Source organism: Homarus americanus, unplaced genomic scaffold (assembly GCF_018991925.1).
Source record: "Homarus americanus isolate GMGI-L3 unplaced genomic scaffold, GMGI_Hamer_2.0 scaffold367, whole genome shotgun sequence".
Classification (NCBI taxonomy): Eukaryota; Metazoa; Arthropoda; class Malacostraca; order Decapoda; family Nephropidae; genus Homarus; species Homarus americanus.
In genome coordinates, this window is record NW_024743709.1 from 4104886 (window position 1) to 4126741 (window position 21856).

Sequence of the window (21856 nt, forward strand, 5' to 3'; positions counted from 1 at the left end):
AGAGAGAGAGATTATATAAACAAAAACATCAACAAGTCTTAGTACATCCTAGAAAACAAAAATAACTCTAACCTAACCTAACCCAACACGCTATACATATATATATATACACCATATATATTTATCAAAGGCTCCGAGTTCATCCTGGGATTAAAACGGGCTTAGTTATGTTAATGGAAAGTGACGTGTTTGTGCATCCTGGGAAAATCTGGTTTGGTGAATTTTGATTGGGTGTGAAAATGAGAGAAGATATGTGACGTAATAAATAGTAGAGAATCTCTCTCTCTCTCTCTCTCTCTCGTGGTCCCCATAAGTCTCCTTCACTCTCCCTCTCGTAATCCTCTCAGTAACCTTCACTCACCCACTCACTCTCCTCCCTATCCCACTTCCTCTTCTATCTATCTATCTCATCCAACCATTATACCCTCCTCTCCTCCCCCCTGCCCCCCCAAGCCTTAACCTTATCTAACATTTTTTTCCCCAGGACGCACAAACACGCCATTCCCTAAGACCAGGTAAATTCTCATTATGATTTTTTTCCCCAGGAGGTAAATGAGATTCCCGCTCCATACCACGTAATAATTAAACACACTTTTATTTTCTACTAGTATCTGCCTGCCTTCGTGTTATGGAGTAATTATTATTTTTCTTTTATTTATTTTTTTTCTTTTACAGGATGAACTTGTAGATTGCTCTTATTGTTTGTAAGGGATGACTTGGTTTAGTTTTTTTTTCTTCTAGGATGAACTGAGACTCGTCATTTGTTTTGATGTTAAGAGTTGTGTTTAGGTCGGTTATATTCCGAGGTTTATGGGTATTGTATATAGGTATTCTTCTCTCTTTTGGGGTTTTTGTAGGAGAAATAGACAGTGTGAAAAGAGAGAATGAGATAAAATACAGTAAGATAGTGTGTGTGTGTGTGTGTGTGTGTGTGTGTGTGTGTGTGTGTGCAGTCTAGTTATTCACTACAGTAAACTAATTCCTCAGAGACACCAATTTCATCCGACTCTCCATCAACCCCCTCCCCCTTTCACCTTCTCCTCCACCTTTCCTTTCTTCCTGTTTCTTTACTCTCCCTCCTAATCCTTCTCTCCTTCTCAATCTTACCCTCTCCCCCACCTAAGCTTCCCAAGGCCCCAAAATCCAGTTAGTGGACATTGAAGAGAATGACCCAGCATGAGCCGTCACGCTAATTGAGAGAGAGAGAGAGAGAGAGAGAAGAGAGAGTCCACCTTCAAATACAAGACACTCTTATTAACAAACCAAGCTGATTCCCCACCATTATCACCACCACCATTATCACCACACCATTATCACCACTATCACTACCACCATTATCACCACCACTAACTCCATTATCACCACCACTAACTCCATTATCACCACCACTAACACCATTATCACCACCACTAACACCATTATCACCACCACTAACACCATTATCACCACCACTAACACCATTATCACCACCAATACCCATCAAGAACCGAAGTTGATCCACCATCACCTCCATCACCACCACTATCATCATCACCACCACCACCACCACCCACGAAGAACCCAGTGAGTAGCTAAGCGCCCTCTGTGTCGACCAACTCACTCGCGAAAAAGCTTAAAGTCAAACTAGATTTCGAAGAGAAGCTTAAAAAAACGCTTTAAACTTTGTGAGAGAGAGAGAGAGAGAGAGAGAGAGAGAGAGAGAGAGAGAGAGAGAGAGAGAGAGAGAGAGAGGGGGTAGGCAGTAATCAAAGCCTTCCTTCCATGCTTCACCTCTCCTTCGTTCCTTTCATCTCACACAGTTAAACCAAAGGTGTGTGTTGATGTTTGTGACGAAAGGTGTCCAAACATCCTGACTTCAACCCTCCCTTCCTCTCCTTCCTTCCTTCCTTCCTTCCTTCTTCCTTCCCTTCCTTCTTCCTTCCTTCAACCCTCTTCTCCTTCTTCCTCTCCTCCTCTCCTTCCTTCCTCACCCTCTCTTCCTTCATTCATCAACCCTCTCATATCTTCCTTCCTTCAATCCTCTCTTCCTTCCCTTCCTTAACCCTCTCATACTTCCTTCCTTCAACCCTCTCTTCCTTCCTTCAACCCTCTCTTCCTTCCTTCAACCCTCTCTTCCTTCCTTCCTTCAACCCTCTCTTCCTTCCTTCCTTCAACCCTCTCTTCCTTCCTTCCTCCCTCTCGTCCTTCCTTCCTCCTTACCATCTTAAGTCAATACCCACATGACTTTCTTGTGTTATATTAATCATTTTCTGGTGATGTTATTGTATTTGGTATTTACTTGGTGTTGTTGTTATTTACTCTTGTATTTGTATTACTCTGGGCCTTCTGGTTAAACTGTTTTTGTTTTTGCTGTTTTTGTTGTTGTCATCATGTTGTTGTTGTTCACTTTGTCTTTGTTATTCTGGCTAAATATAAACAGGTGCCTTATTTTTTTTTTTTCATTTTATATCAGTATTATTCAGGTCAAATAAGTTATCATACTCAAGGGATAAAGTTATCGTACTCATGAGGTAATGTTATCGTACTCAAGGGGTAATGTTATCGTACTCAAGGGGTAAAGTTATCGTACTCATGGGGTAATGTTATCGTACTCAAGGGGTAATGTTATCGTACTCAAGGGGTAAAGTTATCGTACTCATGGGGTAATGTTATCGTACTCAAGAGGTAAGGTTATCGTACTCAAGGGGATAAATTGCTTTAGATTCACAAGAAGTTTAATCTCTCTCTCTCTCTCTCTCTCTCTCTCTCTCTCTCTCTCTCTCTCTCTCTGAGCAGCAGCTGGTGATCTGGCGGCAGATATTCTCCCCTGGACATCAAAGACTTATTCCCACGATGGTTCACAAGAGCCCAGGAACCCCAGAACCCCCAAGGAACCTCCAGGAACCCCATAAAAGCCCTCAGAAACCCCATAGAACCCCCTAGGAGCTTCAGAACCCCCCCCCCAGGTTGAGTGCTGAGGGGACAAACTAACACGAAACTCTAATGTACTCACCACAATGAAATCTTCGTACTCAAGTATATTAAGAGTACACATCATGTTATATCACAGTAATAATATCATATCAAACTAAACTAAAAAAAAATATCACGTTATATCTTTCCCCTTGCTAAGAAAAGGACTCATATACTTCATGTTAAAATACGTGAGTACTGAGATAATATATTTCAAAACAAAGACATTTATATACACGAAAATTCCTGAATTAACTCTATCATTAATATTCAGTCACTAGTATTTATAATATTACATAATAATACATGGTAACCCCTCCCCCTCCCCCCCCTTTCTAAAAATACAATGTAAACACACCTCCTCATTATAGTAAACACAAACATTATAATCCTTAATAAACATGAATTAAAAAAAGGCACGTCATTATGTAGCGTAATTAATCACTCGAGGATAATTTCTAGATAATCGTGTTAATTATGAAGCTAATGAACAGTGAACAAAGGGAAGGGAGGGAGGGAGGAAACTGTTTTTTGATTAGTACACGAGTTTGGTGCATATTCAGGTTATAAACACGAGTATGACCTTTGACCTATGAACGTGTTAGGTGAGGTCATTAAAGGTCAGGATGATGGGTATAATAGGTCATGAGATATTGATCTAGTTGACTTCTTAAGATGATGGGAGAGGTTAGTGAGAGATAATGGGAGAGGTCAATGAGAGATGATGGGAGAGGTCAGGTCAGGTCAGGTCATATTAGGTAAGGTTAGGTCAAGTTAGGTCAGGCCAGGTTAGGTTAGGTTGTGGATAGACACTTTATAATGTTTACGAACGACAAAATATACCTCCTGAGGGACACTCGGTTGGCACAAGACCCGGGCCAAGAGCAGCCCCCAACCTGAGCCTTAAGACCACCCCAAGGGACTTAAGTTTCTGCATTACACCAGATAAAGGCTACTGGCTCCTGGACGATGCTGTGTATGCTGTTGCTTTATGGTGTTGTGTATGCTGTTGCTTTATGGTGTTGTGTATGCTGTTGCTTTATGGTGTTGTGTATGCTGTTGCTTTATGGTGTTGTGTATGCTGTTGCTTTATGGTGTTGTGTATGCTGTTGCTTTATGGTGTTGTGTATGCTGTTGCTTTATGGTGTTGTGTATGCTGTTGCTTTATGGTGTTGTGTATGCTGTTGCTTTATGGTGTTGTGTATGCTGTTGCTTTATGGTGTTGTGTATGCTGTTGCTTTATGGTTGCTTGTATGCTGTTGCTTTATGGTGTTGTGTATGCTGTTGCTTTATGGTGTTGTGTATGTTGTTGCTTTATGGTGTTGTGTATGCTGTTGCTTTATGGTGTTGTGTATGCTGTTGCTTTATGGTGTTGTGTATGCTGTTGCTTTATGGTGTTGTGTATGCTGTTCTTTATGGTGTTGTGTATGCTGTTGCTTTATGGGGAAGAAAAGGATAGAGAATAAAAACGGTGAAGAACAGAGAACTGGATAAAATGAAGAAATACTGAGAGAGGAGAAGAAGAAGACGATAAATAGAGAAGAAAAAGAAGAAGACAGACAGAGACAGGCAGAGACAGACAGAGACAGACAGACAGATGCGAGGTTCTATTTGACGCTCCTCTCTAAAGAAATCTTACCTCAGCTGCCTCTTGAAAGATATTTACCAAATATAACATAAAGAACTGTATTACGCGTGAGAGATAAAGAGAGATGGAGAGAAAATAAGTGAGAGGGAGGGAGAGTGAGAGGGACGGAGAGATAGAGTGGGATGGGGAGAGAGTAAAAGGGATGGAGAATGAAATAGGAGAGAGAATGAGAGATAAATACATACAGACAGATAAAAAGAGTGAGAATAAGAAACAGACAGAGAGAGGGAGAGATTATGAAGCATAAAGAGAGCGGGAGAGAGAGAGACACATAAGCAAAGCGAGGGAGTGAAAGAACAAGAGAGAGAGAGAGAGAGAGAGATGTGGGCGGAGGAGTATTGATGCGGGCGTGAAGAGAGACACTTGCTGCGTTTTAGAGACAATTACCAAATGGAATAGAAGCAGCTGTGTTGTTCCATTATCTCACCCCACACACCAGCCAGTGAGAGATACAGTGAGAGAGAGAAGCAGCCGTGTTGTTCCATTATCTCACCCCACACACCAGCCAGTGAGAGATACAGTGAGAGAGAAGCAGCTGTTGTTCCATTATCTCACCCCATACACCAGCCAGTGAGAGATACAGTGAGAGAGAGAAGCAGCTCCATTATCTCACACCACACACCAGCCAGAGAGAGATACAGTGAGAGAGAGAAGCAGCCGTGTTGTTCCATTATCTCACCCCATACACCAGCCAGTGAGAGATACAGTGAGAGAGAGAAGCAGCCGTGTTGTTCCATTATCTCACCCCACACACCAGCCAGTGAGAGATACAGTGAGAGAGAGAAGCAGCCGTGTTGTTCCATTATCTCACCCCACACACCAGCCAGTGAGAGATACAGTGAGAGAGAGAAGCAGCTGTGTTGTTCCATTATCTCACCCCATACACCAGCCAGTGAGAGATATGTGTTTAAGAGAACTTTTCAGAGAATGAGAAAGAGAGACAACAATAAACAGAGAGAGAGAGAGAGAGAGAGAGAGAGAGAGAGAGAGAGAGAGAGAGAGAGAGAGAGAGAGAGAGAGAGAGAGAGAGAGAGTTTAAAATACAACAGTGAGTGATGAAAATACGATTCTACTCTGAAAACACACACACACACACACACACACATTAACATACACAGTAAATGAACATAATGTAATTGTAACATGATAAAGGGTTGATTCATATTAATTATTTATGTAATTTTAGAAGCATATAAACCCATCCCCTCACCCCCCGACACAAACAAAAACACATTGTATATTTACACAAAAGATCATTATTCCTTTTACTTTAATATATGAAAAAAGGTTACATATTTTTGCTATATTTGTGATTAAAAAGAACTAAGTAAACGCATTGGTGTTTGTTAAGGGAATAAAAAATAAATAAAACTAAAACTAAAAAAAAAATTAGGCTCGTGGTTCCCCGCCCGAAGATATGTAAACAAACTCCCGACCACTGTAGCCACGACACAGAACTGCGGTAGAAGGTAACTTTATCCTCACTAAAACACATTTAACAAGCGTGTAATGAAGTCTAAATCATATGTACTGCTGCGTAAATGTCATGTAATATTCATAATGAAGATTTATTACGCTCGCAAATGTTAGAATAATAAATTAAGTGAGTAAATTAAACGTGTTACTCAGGACACACTCACTAAAGTTCGTACACTGATTTATGCTTATCCGCCCTTAAGACAGATAGTTGTTTTTTGGTGTTAAATGGCAAAACAAAAATGGACTCGAAATTTACACTAGATGCTTTGTTTTATTTTCCCGTTAAAGAGAAATATTCTTTATGGGGTAGGACTGTCTAGGTTAGGTTAGGTTAGGTTTCCTTTAGGGTGTTTTAGGTTAGGTTAGGTTATGTTAGGTTTCCTTTAGGGTGTTTAATCATCAGATAGAATAAGTTGGGGTGTCTCATCTTCAGGTGATCCAACATTTCATCTCGTTTAAATTCCCCCCCAAAAATAAAAAGTTTACAAAAAAAAGTATTAACATGATCGTACACGTTAACTCTTGTGTTGGGGGGAGTAAGGGAGGGGTAAGGGAGGGGTAAGGGAAAGTAAGGGGGGAGGTGTGAAGTATCTGCCAGACGTACGATTAAACTACCAATACCAAACAAGAGAGAGAGAGAGAGAGAGAGAGAATGATTTAGTGTTTATTAGTTTGGTAGAGTGGCTAGTGGCAGCTGTTAGGGGGGCTGATGGGAGTCTAATATCGGCGATATGAAAGGTTGCTAGTACCTGTCGGGAGCCTCATAGCCGCTATACGAAGGCTACTAATACTGGTGGTACTAGTGGCGACGAGTGTTATAACATGTTCTCACTGTTCTCTGCTGAACACCACCACCACGCGCAAGGCTGACTAACCACACACAATACAGCAGTAACAAGCGGTCACTGAGGCAAGTTTTGAGCTGAAGGGAGAGAGAAACAGAGGAGGAAAAAACCCGAATAACCGCATCTGGTGGGTGGGGTGGGTATGGGTGTAGGGGTGGGTAGGGTGGGGTGGGGAGGGGTGGGGTTGGGTAAGGGTTGGGTAAGGGTTAGGGTAGGATAATGTAGGGTAAGGGATGGGGTAGGATAAGGGAAATTGTCGCCCTAAGAACTCTACAATGTAAATAGTGAACCGAAACTATATACACAACGTTACTGGGGAAAAATAAGGAAAAAAGTGGAAAATGGGAAATGGAAAAAAGTATCTAGAGTTTGATTCGACAGTTTTCAGGGGGGTGTGGGGGTGGGGGGGTGGGGGTGGGGGTCTGTTAGCTCCATTGAAAGGTTCCTAGATACTGTTTTTACCATATATGTGTGTAGTGTTTTCTTTTTTGTTGTTAGCGAAAGACCAGTGTTTCAATTACTGACTTGTGTGAGTAAGTGAGTGAGTGAGTAAGTGAGTGAGTGAGTGAGTGAGTGAGTGAGTGAGTGAGTGAGTGAGTGTTCCAAAGGTGTTTTTTTTTTTTACCTGTTCTATTTCAAGGTGTGTTACTAGTGCCTGATGGTGGTAGTGGTGCTGAGAGCGATAGTGGTGTTAGTGGTGGTGATGGTGGGGTAAGGGTGAGTAGTGCTGATGGTGATGGATGGTGGTGATGGTGGTGGTACATCAGGCAGGTCTAACATCCGTAGAGCTTCATGACGCACCTGACCATAATCACAAACACCAATTACTAGTACAGGTAAAAGTACAGGTATGCTTCTAATTACAGGTACCAGTACAATTATAATGGACCACTAATAGGGACACTGAACCGCTAATAGGGACACTGAACCGCTAATAGGGACACTGGACCACTAATAGGGACACTGAACCGCTAATAGGGACACTGAACCGCTAATAGGGACACTGGACCACTAATAGGGACACTGAATCGCTAATAGGGACACTGAACCGCTAATAGGGACACTGGACCACTAATAGGGACACTGGACCGCTAATAGGTTTAATTGACCATTAAATTGTGACGATGTCAGTAATATTCGATCGAGGGGATAAATGAGAGGAAGAGAGGAGGAGGAGGAAGAGAAGGTGAGGTAATTAAAGGAAGGAGATAGAAAATGAACGAGAGACGAAAGGGGAGATGGGAGACAACAATGCTAAACAGAAGCAAAACGCAAAAGATAAAGAAAGAGAAAATTAAAGAATGACGAACAGAAGAGAAATAAAAAAATGGAGAGAAGACCGATGAATGAGAGGAATAGGAGAGAACGAAGAAGAAAATGAAAATAACACGTGAGAGAGAGAGAGCAAAATGTGAATGGGGAAATGAAAATCGGTAAGTTAATGCTGAAATGAGTGGATGATAAAGTGTAGGAATGGAGGAAGAGGAGGAAGAGGAGAGAGAGAGAGAGAGAGAGGATGGTAAAGAACGAACTTAAATGCAGAGAGGATTGGACGATAAAGAAGAGAAATGGAGAAAGGAAGAGAGAAGGGATGAGAGAGAGGATTGGAGTGGAAGGATAGGAGGGAAGGAGGGAGGGAGAAGAGGAGAGAGGGGAGGAGAGGAGGGGATGAGAGGAGAGGAGAGGAAGGAGGGAGGGAAGGAGGGAGGGAGGGAGTGCGCTTGCGTAGTCAGGGTGGCAGGGCGGGCTCGGGTCGGAGGTGCAGCATCGCCTCCAGTTAAGCTGTGACGTGGCCGCGAGAACCCCAGGTGCTGCTCTCTATCGTCAACGGGGTAGGGATCATTTACACCTCCTCCTCCTCCTCCTCCTCCTTCTTCTTCTCCTTCTTCTCCTGCCTTCTCCTCCTCCTTCTGCCTTCTCCTCCTCCCTACTGCCCTCTCTACCTCCCCCCCCCCTCAAACACCTACCTACGCATCGTGATATATTAGTCATTCTGGCCTCGTGAACGTATCCTGTGACTTTGAAAATTGAAGAGGATTGTGAAGTGTATCGCTCCGCCCACCGCCTGTGTTGCTGTGACCTAAAGACTCAACACCCTATTGGCAAGCTGGTTGGTGTGTGTGAGGGCAGTGTTAGCGGGCTGTTAAGGGCTTTGCTAGCAGGTTGGTTGGTGTGTGTGTGTGTAAGGGCTGTTAGCGGGCTGTTAAGGGCTGTGCTAGCAGGTTGGTGTATGTGTGTGTGTGTGTGTAAGGGCAGTGTTAGCGGGCTGTTGGGGCTGTGCTAGCAGGTTGGTTGGTGTGTGTGTGTATAAGGGCTGTTAAGCTGCTATGTTAAGGGCTTTGCTAGCAGGTTGGTTGGTGTGTGTGTGTGTGTGTAAGGGATATGTTAGCGGGCTGTTAAGGGCTGTGCTAGCAGGTTGGTGTATGTGTGTGTGTGTGTGTGTAAGGGCAGTGCTAGCGGGCTGTGTTAGCAGGCTGGTGTATGTGTGCGTGTGTGTAAGGGCAGTGTTAGCGGGCTGGTGTATGTGTGCGTGTGTGTGTGTGTGAGGGCTGTTAGCGGGCTAGCATGTATGTGTGTGTATAGGGGTTTTGCTAGCGGACTGTTAAGGGCTGTGTAAGCGGGCTGTGTTAGTGGACTACACCACCCGGCTGTGTCTGCCTCCCACACAGCCTGCGACACTCCTACTCCCTGCTGTTAAACTGTACGTAAGATATTAAACCCTCTAGATCCGGGGCTGGTTCTTGAGGCGGCGACTTTTGTAGGGAGGAAGAAATTGCTTTGTGTTTTCTTTTGTGTTTTTTTTCGTGATTTGTGTTTGTAGTTTCGCGTGTAGAGAGAGTTTGGTTTAGTTATTTAGGTGTGTGTGTGTGTGTGTGTGTATAGGAGGCGTTGAAAATGTACAGGAGATGTTAATAGCGTGTCTGTGTGTATGTATGTAATAATAATAATATTAATAATAATAATAAACGGTTTATTAATAGAGTTGCAGCCGGTGGATGAAAATATACAGACTTACATTTGATTTAGACATGTATGTGTGTGTGTGTGTGTGTTTGTGTGTGTTAAATGGCGTATCTATGTGTTTATCCAAGAGATAATAAAATACTTTACCCTTACACCGAACACCAGATCCAAACACCAACACCGAACACCCGACATCGAAATACCCGACACCGAAATACCCGAACCGAACACTTCTGGCATGACTTTGAATCATTCCGAACGTTTGGAGTTCTTTAATTGCACTGAGGATTTGTAATTATTTTTATTATTATTTTGATTTTATTTGATTCCTGGACGATAGTTTGACACTCTGGTCATGTTGTAGGAAACCTCTGAATTACAGTAAATATTAGTAGTGTTATTATTATTATTAGTAGCAGTAGTAGAAGTAGTAGTATTGCCGTCATTATTACTTTAGTTATTATTCTTAAAATTGTAATCATTATCATTATTATTATTATTTCATTATTTTTACGATAAATCACCAATATAATCATTGTCATTTCTTCAAGATAAAATTACGTTCAAGAAATACACGATTTAGGCGAAGCTAAGTCATAATAATTATTTCTGAAAGATTTCCCTGACTACACCTGAAACTTACTGAAAGTCTCACGTGTAACTTTTTGGGTTGTGTTGAAACTGTGTGTATGTGTGTATGTGTGTATGTGTAAAGAAGACGTTTATAGTGTGTATGAAATCCTGTTCGTACGTGTGTGTGTGTGTTAGTGTGTATGTATGTTTCCTATACAGTATACACATAGAGAGAGAGAAAGATGATGATGAAATACAGACATTACTCACCAACACAAGCCTGGCCAGTGTGAGTGGTGGAGCGAGTGAGCGAGCAGCCCCATACTCCCTCTCTCCTTCCCTCCCTCCGTCTACATTAACACTTGTAGTGAGGGGCGACGCTAGCCTTGAGTTAAGGACCATTGTGGATATCTTGAAGGAACTGCGCCTCTAATAGTTCAACTTCACGCTGGGAAAAAAAATCTCAGGGGTTTGTTGTTCTGTTCTCATACGGGAAATATTTGGAAACTGTCCCCCCCCCCACTGCTCCCCCCACACACCAGCTGATAATTAAATTGTTCAAAACACCCGATACTATTATTACAGATAATGGTATCGGTTCACTGTGGATAAAGTAACCTAGTTATTAGAAATTACTCTAATATATTCAATAATGGTAACTTATAATTATCTTATCGTATCGTTATTGTTATTATTATTATTATTATTATTATTATTATTATTATTATTATCGTTTTCTTATGGAAATATATATTTTTTATTCAGAAAATATTACCAAAAGGGTCTGAGACGAACCCCCCCCCCTTAGAGGACATTAAGTAACTTAATGGACAGTGAGTTGTGTGAGACTTATAAAAAGTGTTTCTCCGTACGTTACTCCTCCCGCCACTTTCACAACAGCAGACACACCAGGAACAAATGTGAACACCCCATTAAATAACAACATATAGTGTACATCATTAGCGGAAAAGGCGTAGAACGAAAAAAAAATAACCAGGACTTATAAATCCAAAAACCATATCGACACCCGGACAGAGTGGACTGAGAAAAATAACCGTCTCCACGCTATAGCTGATCGTCTCTACGTAGCTGAACGCCTCCGCCTATAGCTGAACGCCTCCACACTATAGCTGAACGCCCACACTATAGCTTAACGCCTCCACACATAGCTTTAACGCCTCCACACTATAGCTCAACGCCTCCACACTATAGCTCAACGCCTCCACACTATAGCTCAACACCCACACTATAGCTGAACGTCTCCACACTAGCTGAACGTCTCCACACTAATGAACGTCTCCACACTACAGTATAGCGAAACGCACCCACACTATAGCTCAACGCCTCTCTAGCCGACGTCTCACACTATAGCTGAACGTCTCCACCTAGCTGAACGTCTCCACACTTGCTAAACGTCTCCACACAATAGCTGAACGTCTCACACTATAGCAGGAACGCCTCCACACTATAGCTGAACGTCTCAACACTATAGCTGAACGTCTCCACACTAGCTAAACGTCTCCACACAATAGCTGAACGTCTCACATATAGCGGAACGTCTCCACACTAGCTGAACGTCTCCACACTAGCTAAACGTCTCCACACTAGCTAAACGTCTCCACACTATAGCGGAACGCCTCCACACTATAGCTCAACGCCCCCACACTATAGCTGAACGTCTCCACACTAGCTGAACGTCTCAACACTAGCTGAACGCCCCCACACTATAGCTGAACGCTTCAGCACTATAGCTGAACGTCTCCACACTAGCTGAACGTCTCCACACTATAGCGGAACGCCCCCACACTATAGCTGAACGTCTCCACACTATAGCTGAAAGTCTCCACACTAGCTGAACGCCTCCACACTATAGCTGAACGCCACCACACTATAGCTGAATGCCTCCACACTGTAGCTGAACGCATTAGTTACAAAACACCTCGACAAACGCAGCCTTTCCTTCCTGTGCTTCGCTAAAAACAGACATTTGGTAGACGAACGAAAGTGTTGGGTAGTTACGGCTGACGAGGAACTACTCTCATGTTTGGTGCTGACGAACCTTCTGCTGTGACTTCTGCATCGTACTAATGTGAGTATAGATTCTTTTGTTTTTCACTTTATTATAGTAAGTCTTATCAATATCCCTGTCCATTTTTTTTCTTCCATAAACGACAAATTTAAAGAAAAGGGTAATTATTGATTTTGTTTTAGGTTCGTTACTTCTCATGATTTTCCACAGAAGACGAACCTAAAACTTTTTTTTTATTCAGTCTCATTTACGTTACAACATAAGAACATAAGAATGGAGGAAACTGCAGCGGGCCTATTGGCCCATACTAGGCAGTCCCGTTTACACCCAACACCTATTGCTCATATAAGCATCCAACCTATGTTTGAAGCAATTCAGCGTATTCGAGTTAATGATGATATTTGGTAACCTGTTCCATTCATCCACTACTCTGTTTCCAAACCAGTGTTTACCTATTTCACGCCTAAATCTAAATTTGTCTAATTTAAAACCATTATTACGAGTTCGCTCCTGGTTGGATAGTTTGAGTACCTTTGTAATGTCCCCTTTGTTTAGCCCTGACTTCCACTTATACACCTCTATCATATCGCCTCTCACTCTACGTCTCTCGAGGGAGTGCAAATTAAGATGTTTTAACCTGTCTCTATACTCAAGGTTCCTAATGCCACACATTTCACAACAACAACAACAGCAATAACAACAACAAATTATAGTCCAGATTCTACGGCTGAGTAAGACCTATGGAGATTTTTTTCCCATGAGAGACGAATTTAAAACACGTTGGCATTGTTTATTTACACTTCCTCTTACATCTGGGGTCTCGTTCTGCATCTCTCCGCCATAGATAAACATGTGACATCCCCCCTCCCACCTCCTTCCTTCCTCCCTCAAAACAACCTCTCCCTCACAACAACCTCTCCCCCAAAACAACCTCTCCCCCAAAACAACCTCTCCCTCACAACAACCTCTCCCTCAAAACAACCTCTCCCTCACAACAACCTCTCCCCTCAAAACAACTTCTATCCCCTCAAAACAAACTCTCCCTCACAACAACCTTCCCTCAACAACCTCTCCCTCCCCCAACAACCTCTCCCTCACAACAACCTCTCCCTCACAACAACCTCTCCCTCACAACAACCTCTCCCTCACAACCTCTCCCTCCACAACAACCTCTCCCCTCACACAAACTCCCTCCCCTCAAAACTAACCTCTCCCCTCAAACTAACCTCTCCCTCAAAAAACAACCTCTCCCTCACAACAACAGCCTCAAGGTCAAATCATATATACACAAATTAAGGTTGGCTTTACATTTTAAAATTATAGAAGGGGGAAAAAAGGGGGTAGAGGCAGAACCAAGGGACTTTCTGTAGTGAAGATGGCGATGTTTCCCCAAGTCTTTTATTGTTATGGTTATTACCTTCGTAAGCCAGGGAGTAGGTAGGAAATGTGTGGAATCTCTCTCTGTTGTAGGAGGGGAGTGGTACACGTCAACCTCCTCCTCGTCCTGCTGTTGTTGCTACTGAAGGAGGAGGAAGTACATCCCTGAACACGTCACCAGAACACGTCTTATTTCACGGGGGGGTACTCAAGCTCAGAGGTCCGCCGCGCCACACCACGCCGCGCCACACCACGCCACACCACCACGAGATGATGTGTTATGGTTGTGATCGACGAGTCAGGAGGATACATGAGACGAGGAAATAGGAGGAGGTGGTCGGGGTGTGGCTGAGAAGAGGAGAAAGAGGAAGATGTAGTTGAGGATGTGGCTTTAAAGAGGGGAAGGAGGTGGTCGGGGTGTGGCTGTGAGGAGAGAGAGATAGAGAGAGAGAGAGGGGGGGAGGTGTGGCGGAAACATTGATCTAGAGTACGATAGATCAAAGGTCACTGTGTTGGTGAGGGGCGCGTCATCAGCCTCCCGCGGCCACAGGATGTTCACCAAACACCTGCAGATACTACTTAGTGAGCTGACGGCGGAGTTCTAGTGCCGTGTCCCATCTTCCTCATACAAGGTCTTAAGAGTGGGTGGGTGGTGGGGTTGGGGTGGGTGGGAGTGGATGGGTGGGTGGGTGGGTTGGGGTGGGTGGGTGTGTTGGGGTGGGTGGGAGTGGGTGGGTTGGGGTGGGTGAGTGAGTGAGTTGACAGTTCATGATACGCTTTAAAAGAATCATTAGTTGTTGAAATGTAGCAAAACATTATAACACTAACATTAACACACACAATATTTTAACCCCTTAAATACAACGGATTAACCCCTTAAATACGACGATTAACCCCTTAAATGCGACGAATCAACCCCTTTAATACGACGAATTAATTCCTAGTGAAATAATTTTAAACCTTTGAATAACATGACATCATAATCACGGAATAAAGTCGTCGTACTCAGGGTATCAAACTCGTCGTACTCAAGAGGTGGTGGGTGGGGGGGTAAAGTCATCGTAATCAGCCAATTTAACCAGCGTACTCAAAGGAGGTAAAGTCATAGTACTCAGTGAATTCAGCCATCGTACTCAATTAAGCATATATGTTCAAGCAGCAATTCGTTCCCACCGATTCATGACATTTCAAACCTCTAATAATGCTAACCTAACCTAACCTAACCTAACCTCTCCTATTTTGCTGTTCATGCTCCTTCAAATCACTATTAAAACTTTTGTACCTAAGGTCAATCAATCACACCACCTTGTCAAGAGATACCAAACACGTGCTCTCTCCCATGATCAAACACCCTCCTGTTATACCTGGCATGGGTTAGGTTAGGTCAGGTTAGGTCAGGTCAAGTCAGGTTTAGATCAAGTCAGGTTTAGATCAGGTCAGGTGAAATATACTAAAGTGCCTAATCTTCAGGTGGACCAATAACTCACCAGTACAGTACACTAACGACCATCACACACCAAAATAGTCTCTCGAGTCTATTATTATTATGATCCTATAAAAAGACTCTTTCCTTTGGGGTCTCAATCAAGGAGTTGGGTCAATATTTCCTCGCCTGGCTAGTGTCTCCTCTCAGGGCTCGGGGGAGATGAGAAAAATTGTTGACTCCTTTTCTTAAATCCTATCGGGTAAACCACCAAAAAGTGTTCAAAAAAATATAGACATGATTTATATGGTGGTATTTCAAGTCCGTTTTGGTGTTTATTACCTGTTTTATATATATATATTATATCTGTGTGTGTTTGGTTTGGTGTGTTGTGTGTGTGTGTTGTATTGTGTTGTGTGTGTTTGGTGTGTTGTGTGTGTGTGTGTGTGTGTTGTGTGTGTGTATTTTTGTCTTTATATGCATGTCTGTATCTACCTGTGTGTGTTTGTATACTGTATGTGTCTAATTGCAAGCATCTGTCTGTCTGTGTATTTTACGTCTGTCTGTCTGTGTCTACATATAACTGTGTGTATGTTTGTGTGTAAAAATATATGTGTGAATGTCTAGGTATCTTTGTGTCTACCTATGTGTATTTGCATCTACCTGTGTGTGTATGTACAGTATGTATGTATGTATGTATGTATGTATGTATGTATGTATGTATGTATGTATGTATGTATAATCCCAGCACAAAAACACAAACAAAGGTAAAGGAATTAGCGCTCGGTTGTTATTGGTGGGCGTAAATTCAATTATAATCTCAATATATTTTTTTTCCCCACACATAGTACAGGAAACCTATATCTGTTACGAAGAGGGGGGGGTTGACAGCAGGGTACAGTGGGGATAGGGGTACTATGATAGGGGCATTATGGGATAATAGTGGTACGGCGGGGATAGGCACGGCGGGGATAGTGGCGGGGTTTAGTGATATATAGTGGGCATATGGGGATAGTGGTACGGCGATAGTGGCACGGCGGGGATAGGGGGTACAGCGGACTAGCGATACAACGGGCCAGGGGTACAGTGGGTCATGGGTACAGCGGACTAGCGATACAGCGTGCCAGGGGTACAGTGGGTCAGAATCTCGTCGACAAATGCCAGGCCGCTGTTAGATCTGTAATTTAATTTTTTTTATAATTTACACACACACACACACACACACACACACACACACACACACACACACACACACAAAATATTTCCTTTTCCCCCAGCTTCAATAATTACCACTATATTCACCGTTCACCTAAATTCATTAATTAACCTATACCCTTACCTGAAAAATCCTGTGTATTTTTTTTACACTTTCCACCGTTAATAAATCCAATAGTCCTAAACTTTTAGAAAATATTAAAAAAAATGTAAATCCTACATTCACTGTATTACCGTTTCTTCAATAAATCCTAAAATTATCCCAAAATTATAAGTCAAAGTTTATCCTAATTTTGTTTTATTATCCGTTCGTGTAAATCCATTAATCCAACTAAAAAAAAAAATAACCCGTGATGGATGTTTTTTTTTTTTTAGCCGTTCGCGTAAATCCGGTTAATCCTACCGTTTTTGATCTCCACCGAACGGGATTAAAACAAATTTTCTGTTCAACTTCCTCTGGTGAAGTTGGCACTCCAGTTAGTTTTAGTGAGTGACTGTAAGGCTCACACACCACTCTATTATACAGTCAGTTAGGTTAGGGTTAGGTTAGGTTAGGGTTAGGTTAGGTTAGGGTTAGGTTATTTTATTCCCTTCACAACAACAACCAGTCTCCAAGTTTTCTAGGCCGAGTAGGACGTGAGTAAGCTTAGTAGAGCGTGAGTAATCTGAGTAGGGCGTGATTAAGCTTAGTAGAGAGCGAGTAATCTGTGTAGGGCGTGATTAAGCTTCGTAGAGCGTGAGTAATCTGAGTAGGGCGTGGTTAAGCTTAGTAGAGCGTGAGTAATCTGAGTAGGGCGTGATTAAGCTTAGCAGAGCGTGATTAAGCTTAGCAGAGCGTGAGTAAGCTGAGAAGGGCGTGATTTAACTAGACTATAGCTTACTCCCCCACAGTAGTTCATCAGTGAAGCTTTGTCGTGTCCTAAACATAATTGAAGCTATTAATTATCTCCTGCCCGAAGGTGTGTGTGTGTGTGTGATTCTCTCTCTCTCTCTCTCTCTCTCTCTCTCTCTCTCTCTCTCTCTCTCTCTCTCTCTCTCTCCTTTCTTTCCAAATGCTAATGAAATGTTATCACCGCACACGTCGGGTCTAACTTAGTCGAGGTACAAATTTATTCCTCCACTAGAAATACCTGAGGCAGTAATTAAGGTAATCAGACCATATGCAAATAAGGTGAGAAAAAAAATTGCCATATTCAACAGCATTAACGAGAACAAATTTACCTTCACATTTTAAGGGTGTGTGTTGGTATGTGGTGTGTGTGAGAGTGTGTGTGTGTGAGAGTGTGTGTGTGAGAGAGTGTGTGTGTGTGTGTGGGTGTGTGTCAGCCCCCTCCCACCGCAACAGCTTCAAAACAATATTAAAAACTCATTAAGTAAAGTGTTAAGTGTGTGTTGGGTGGAAGTGGCTGATTCAAAGGTCGCTCATAACCACCTCATACCCCTCTCCCTCCTCTCTGATAACCTAACCTAACCCAACTCTCCTCTCTGAACACTTAACCTAACCTAACCCAAAACTAGTGCTTCCTCTGTGTTAACTTTAGTGGAAATATTGCAAGCCCTCTGGTTACTTTTGTGAGGATATTGCAAGCCATCTGCCGCCTGCCTCTACTTATACCCACTGATATCGCCTTCCTCGCGGAGTCCCATCCTCTCTATTGACTCCTGTCGCGATATTGCAACACCTACCTATCACTTCCACCGTGGTAACCTCTGTGCAGATATTGCAATCCCTGACTTAGTAGAGATATTGCCAACCTTCTGTCACGTTAGGTTACAGACCGCCGAAGTCGCTCTGGAAACTGACCTCCTATAATACAACCTCTTCCTATCGCTATCCCTAACGAGTAAGAGATATCGCCCAGTATCCTTATCCATGTTAAATTATATCGTGATACTGCAAATAGCCTATCTCTTCCACTTCAGTGAGATAGATGATTTTAAATATCGTCCATCAGGAAAAGCGATAGCGGTGGTTATGCGAGGAAGCGATAATTAAGGCTTGCTATATCACCATCCGAGTTATTACCTGCCAATATCATCATCATCATTAGCGGGTTGGTTTAAACGGATGCAGTGATAGACTTGCAATATCTTCACAAAAATCACCATATGGATTGCAATATTTCTACAACAGTTACCACAGGGGTTGCAATATCGCCATAGAAATTACTCACAGAGGGTTCCATAGTTGAGGGGGAGGAGTGGAGGGGGAAGAGTGGTGGGGGAAGAGTGGTGGGGGAAGGGGGAAGAGTGGAGGGGGAAGGGTGAGAGGGGGTCATGAGGTGGTTATAAGCGACCCCTGAATAAGCCACTTCCTCCCTACCACAAACTTAACACTTTGCTTAATGAGTTTTCAATTTTGTTCTGAAACTGTTGGGAGGAAAAACCTGCCACAGTTTTGTATGAGAGAGAGAGAGAGAGAGGAAAATTACAAGTGCATTTACCTCTCTCTCTCATTCATTCCTTCTCCTCCTTTCACATCCCTCTCACCATCCTGGCAATCTCCCTCTTTCCTTTATTTCTCCCTTCCCTCCCCCATTCTCCTCTCCCTCCCCTCACACCTCCCTCCCTGAAATAATTCTCCTATTTCTATCCAGGCATCACTTGCTGCTGCTAACGACGTGTCACCGCTAGAATATTAAACACGCTCACCACCACCACTCACCCACCACCACCACCACCACCCACCCACCACCACCACTCACCCACTCCACCACCTGCACCCACCCGCCTGCTCACCCACCCACCCACCCACTCACTCACTCACTCACTCACTCACCCACTCACTCACTCACTCACTCACTCACCCACCCACCCACTCACCCACTCACTCATTCATTCACTCACTCACTCACTCACTCACCCACTCACTCACCCACTCACTTGAACCTTATGAACACTAACTCAGGTATTTTGCGTGAATGAACAAGTTCTTCATTTTTTTTGTTCTTGCTCTGACAAGTAAAAATAGATTCTGTTCATTAGTTCTTTGTTCAGTAAGGCTAAAAAATGTTCTCCAACGTTACAAATTGTTCTCCAGCGTTACAAGGTGTTCTCCAGCGTTACAAGGTGTTCTCCAGCGTTACAAGGTGTTCTCCAGGGTTACAAAGTATTCTGTAACATTCCAAAGTGTTCTTCCTCATCATGTCTTTATTCAGGTTGATAATAAAAACACTTTAAAACTAAGACCTAAGGAACGGCGCTTTATAACCCGAGGCAGTTGGAACACTTTGAAAAATAACAATAACAATAACAACGGAAACAACAAATAACAACGGCAACAACGGTAACAACTACACCCCACCATCAATACCACTCACACACACCAACAACAACACCACCACTATCACCAACCACCACCACCACCACCACTATCACTAACCACCACCACCACCACCACTATCACCAACCACCACCACCACCACTCATCACCAACCACCACCACCACCACTCATCACCAACCACCACCACCACCACCACCACTATCACCAACCACCACCACCACCACCACCATCAACAACACCACCACCACCACTATCACTAACCACCACCACTCACCACTATCACCAACCACCACCACCACTATCACCAACCACCACCACCACCACCACCATCACCAACAACACCACCACCACCACCACTCATCACCAACAACACCACCTCACCACCACCACTCATCACCAACCACCCCACCACCACCACCACTATCACTAACCACTCGCCACCACCACCACCACTATCACCAACACCACCACCACTATCACCAACAACACCACCACCACCACTATCACCAACCACCACCACCACCACCACCACCACTATCACCAACAACATTCGACAACAGGAAGAGAAAATTGAAAAGAGGAAGAAAGTGAAAGAAAGTAAGAGGAGGAGTAGGAAGGAGAGGAGGGGTAAGAGGAGGGGTAAGAGGAGGGGTAAGAGGAGGGGTAAGAGGAAGAAGAGGAGGGGTAAGAGGAAAAAGAAAGACATATAATGCTCAAGAGTTGTTTATGAAAGACATTTATGATGAAAGAGAGAGTGAGTGATGGGAGAGGGAGAGTGTATAATGAAGTGAGAGGGAGAGTGTATAATGAAGTGAGAGGGAGAGAATATATACAGTATCTATATATAGTAATGGAGGGAGACGATCATCAAAGAGAGGGACGGAGAGGGAAAGAGGAAGGGATAGGGAAAGAGGGAGGGAGAAGGGAAAGAGGAAGGGACATTTATGATGAAAGAGAGAGTGAGTGATGGGAGAGGGAGAGTGTATAATGAAGTGAGAGGGAGAGTGTATAATGAAGTGAGAGGGAGAGAATATATACAGTATCTATATATAGTAATGGAGGGAGACGATCATCAAAGAGAGGGACGGAGAGGGAAAGAGGAAGGGATAGGGAAAGAGGGAGGGAGAAGGGAAAGAGGAAGGGAAGGGATAGGAGGGAAGAGGGAGAGGGAGAGAGGGAAGAGGGAGGGAAAAGAGGGGAGGAGGAAGAGGGAGGAGGGAAAAGAGGAGGAGGGAAGAGGGAGGGAGGAGAGAAAGGGAAAGAGGAAGGGATAGGGAAAGAGGGAGGGAAGGAAGAAGGGAAAGAGGGAGGGAAAAGGGAAGAGAGAGAGTATTGAAAGTCTCGGTGCTCCGGGTAAAATAAGTCTCAGTGCTCCGGGTATATAAGTCTCGGTGCTCCAGGTATAAGTCTCAGTGCTCCAGGTATAAGTCTCAGTAGCTCCAGGTAAGTAAGTGCAGGTATAATAAGTCTCAGTGCTCCAGGTATATAAGTCTCAGTGCTCAGGTATAAGTCTCAGTGTCTCGTGCTCCAGGTATAAGTCTCAGTGCTCCAGGTATAATAAGTCTCAGTGCTCAGGTATAAGTCTCAGTGCTCCAGGTATAATAAGTCTCGGTGCTCTGGGTATAATAAGTCTCAGTACTCCAGGTATAATAAGTCTCAGTGTTCCAGGTATAATAAGTCTCAGTGCTCCGGGTATAATAATTCTCGTGCTCCAGGTATAATAAGTCTCAGTGCTCCGGGTATAATAAGTCTCAGTGCTCCATAATAAGTATGCTCCCTAATAAGTCTCAGTGCTCCAGGTATAATAAGTCTCAGTGCTCCAGGTATAATAAGTCTCAGTGCTCCAGGTATAATAAGTCTCAGTGTTCCATGTATAAGAAGTCTCAGTGCTCCAGGTATAATGAGTCTCTGCTCCAGGTATAATAAGTCTCGTGCTCCGGGTATAATAATTCTCCAGCTCCAGGTATAATAAGTCTCAGTGCTCCGGGTATAATAAGTCTCAGTGCTCCGGGTATAATAAGTCTCTGTGCTCCAGGTATAATAAGTCTCGGTGCTCAGGTATAATAA

General features: G+C 43.4%; 1 protein-coding gene across 2 annotated transcripts in view; it reads left to right on the plus strand.

Annotated features, from left to right (window-relative positions):
* The first annotated feature begins 8656 nt into the window (after nt 1-8656).
* Nucleotides 8657-21856, plus strand: part of LOC121877310 — a 31742-nt gene continuing 18542 nt past the window's right edge. The window contains exon 1 of one of the 2 annotated variants that reach the window (XM_042382995.1): nt 8657-8756. The gene's annotated coding sequence lies outside the window, so the exon portion shown is untranslated. Of the gene's footprint in view, nt 8757-11822; nt 12551-21856 lie in introns of those variants that run through there. The other variant, XM_042382994.1, reaches the window with a different exon arrangement.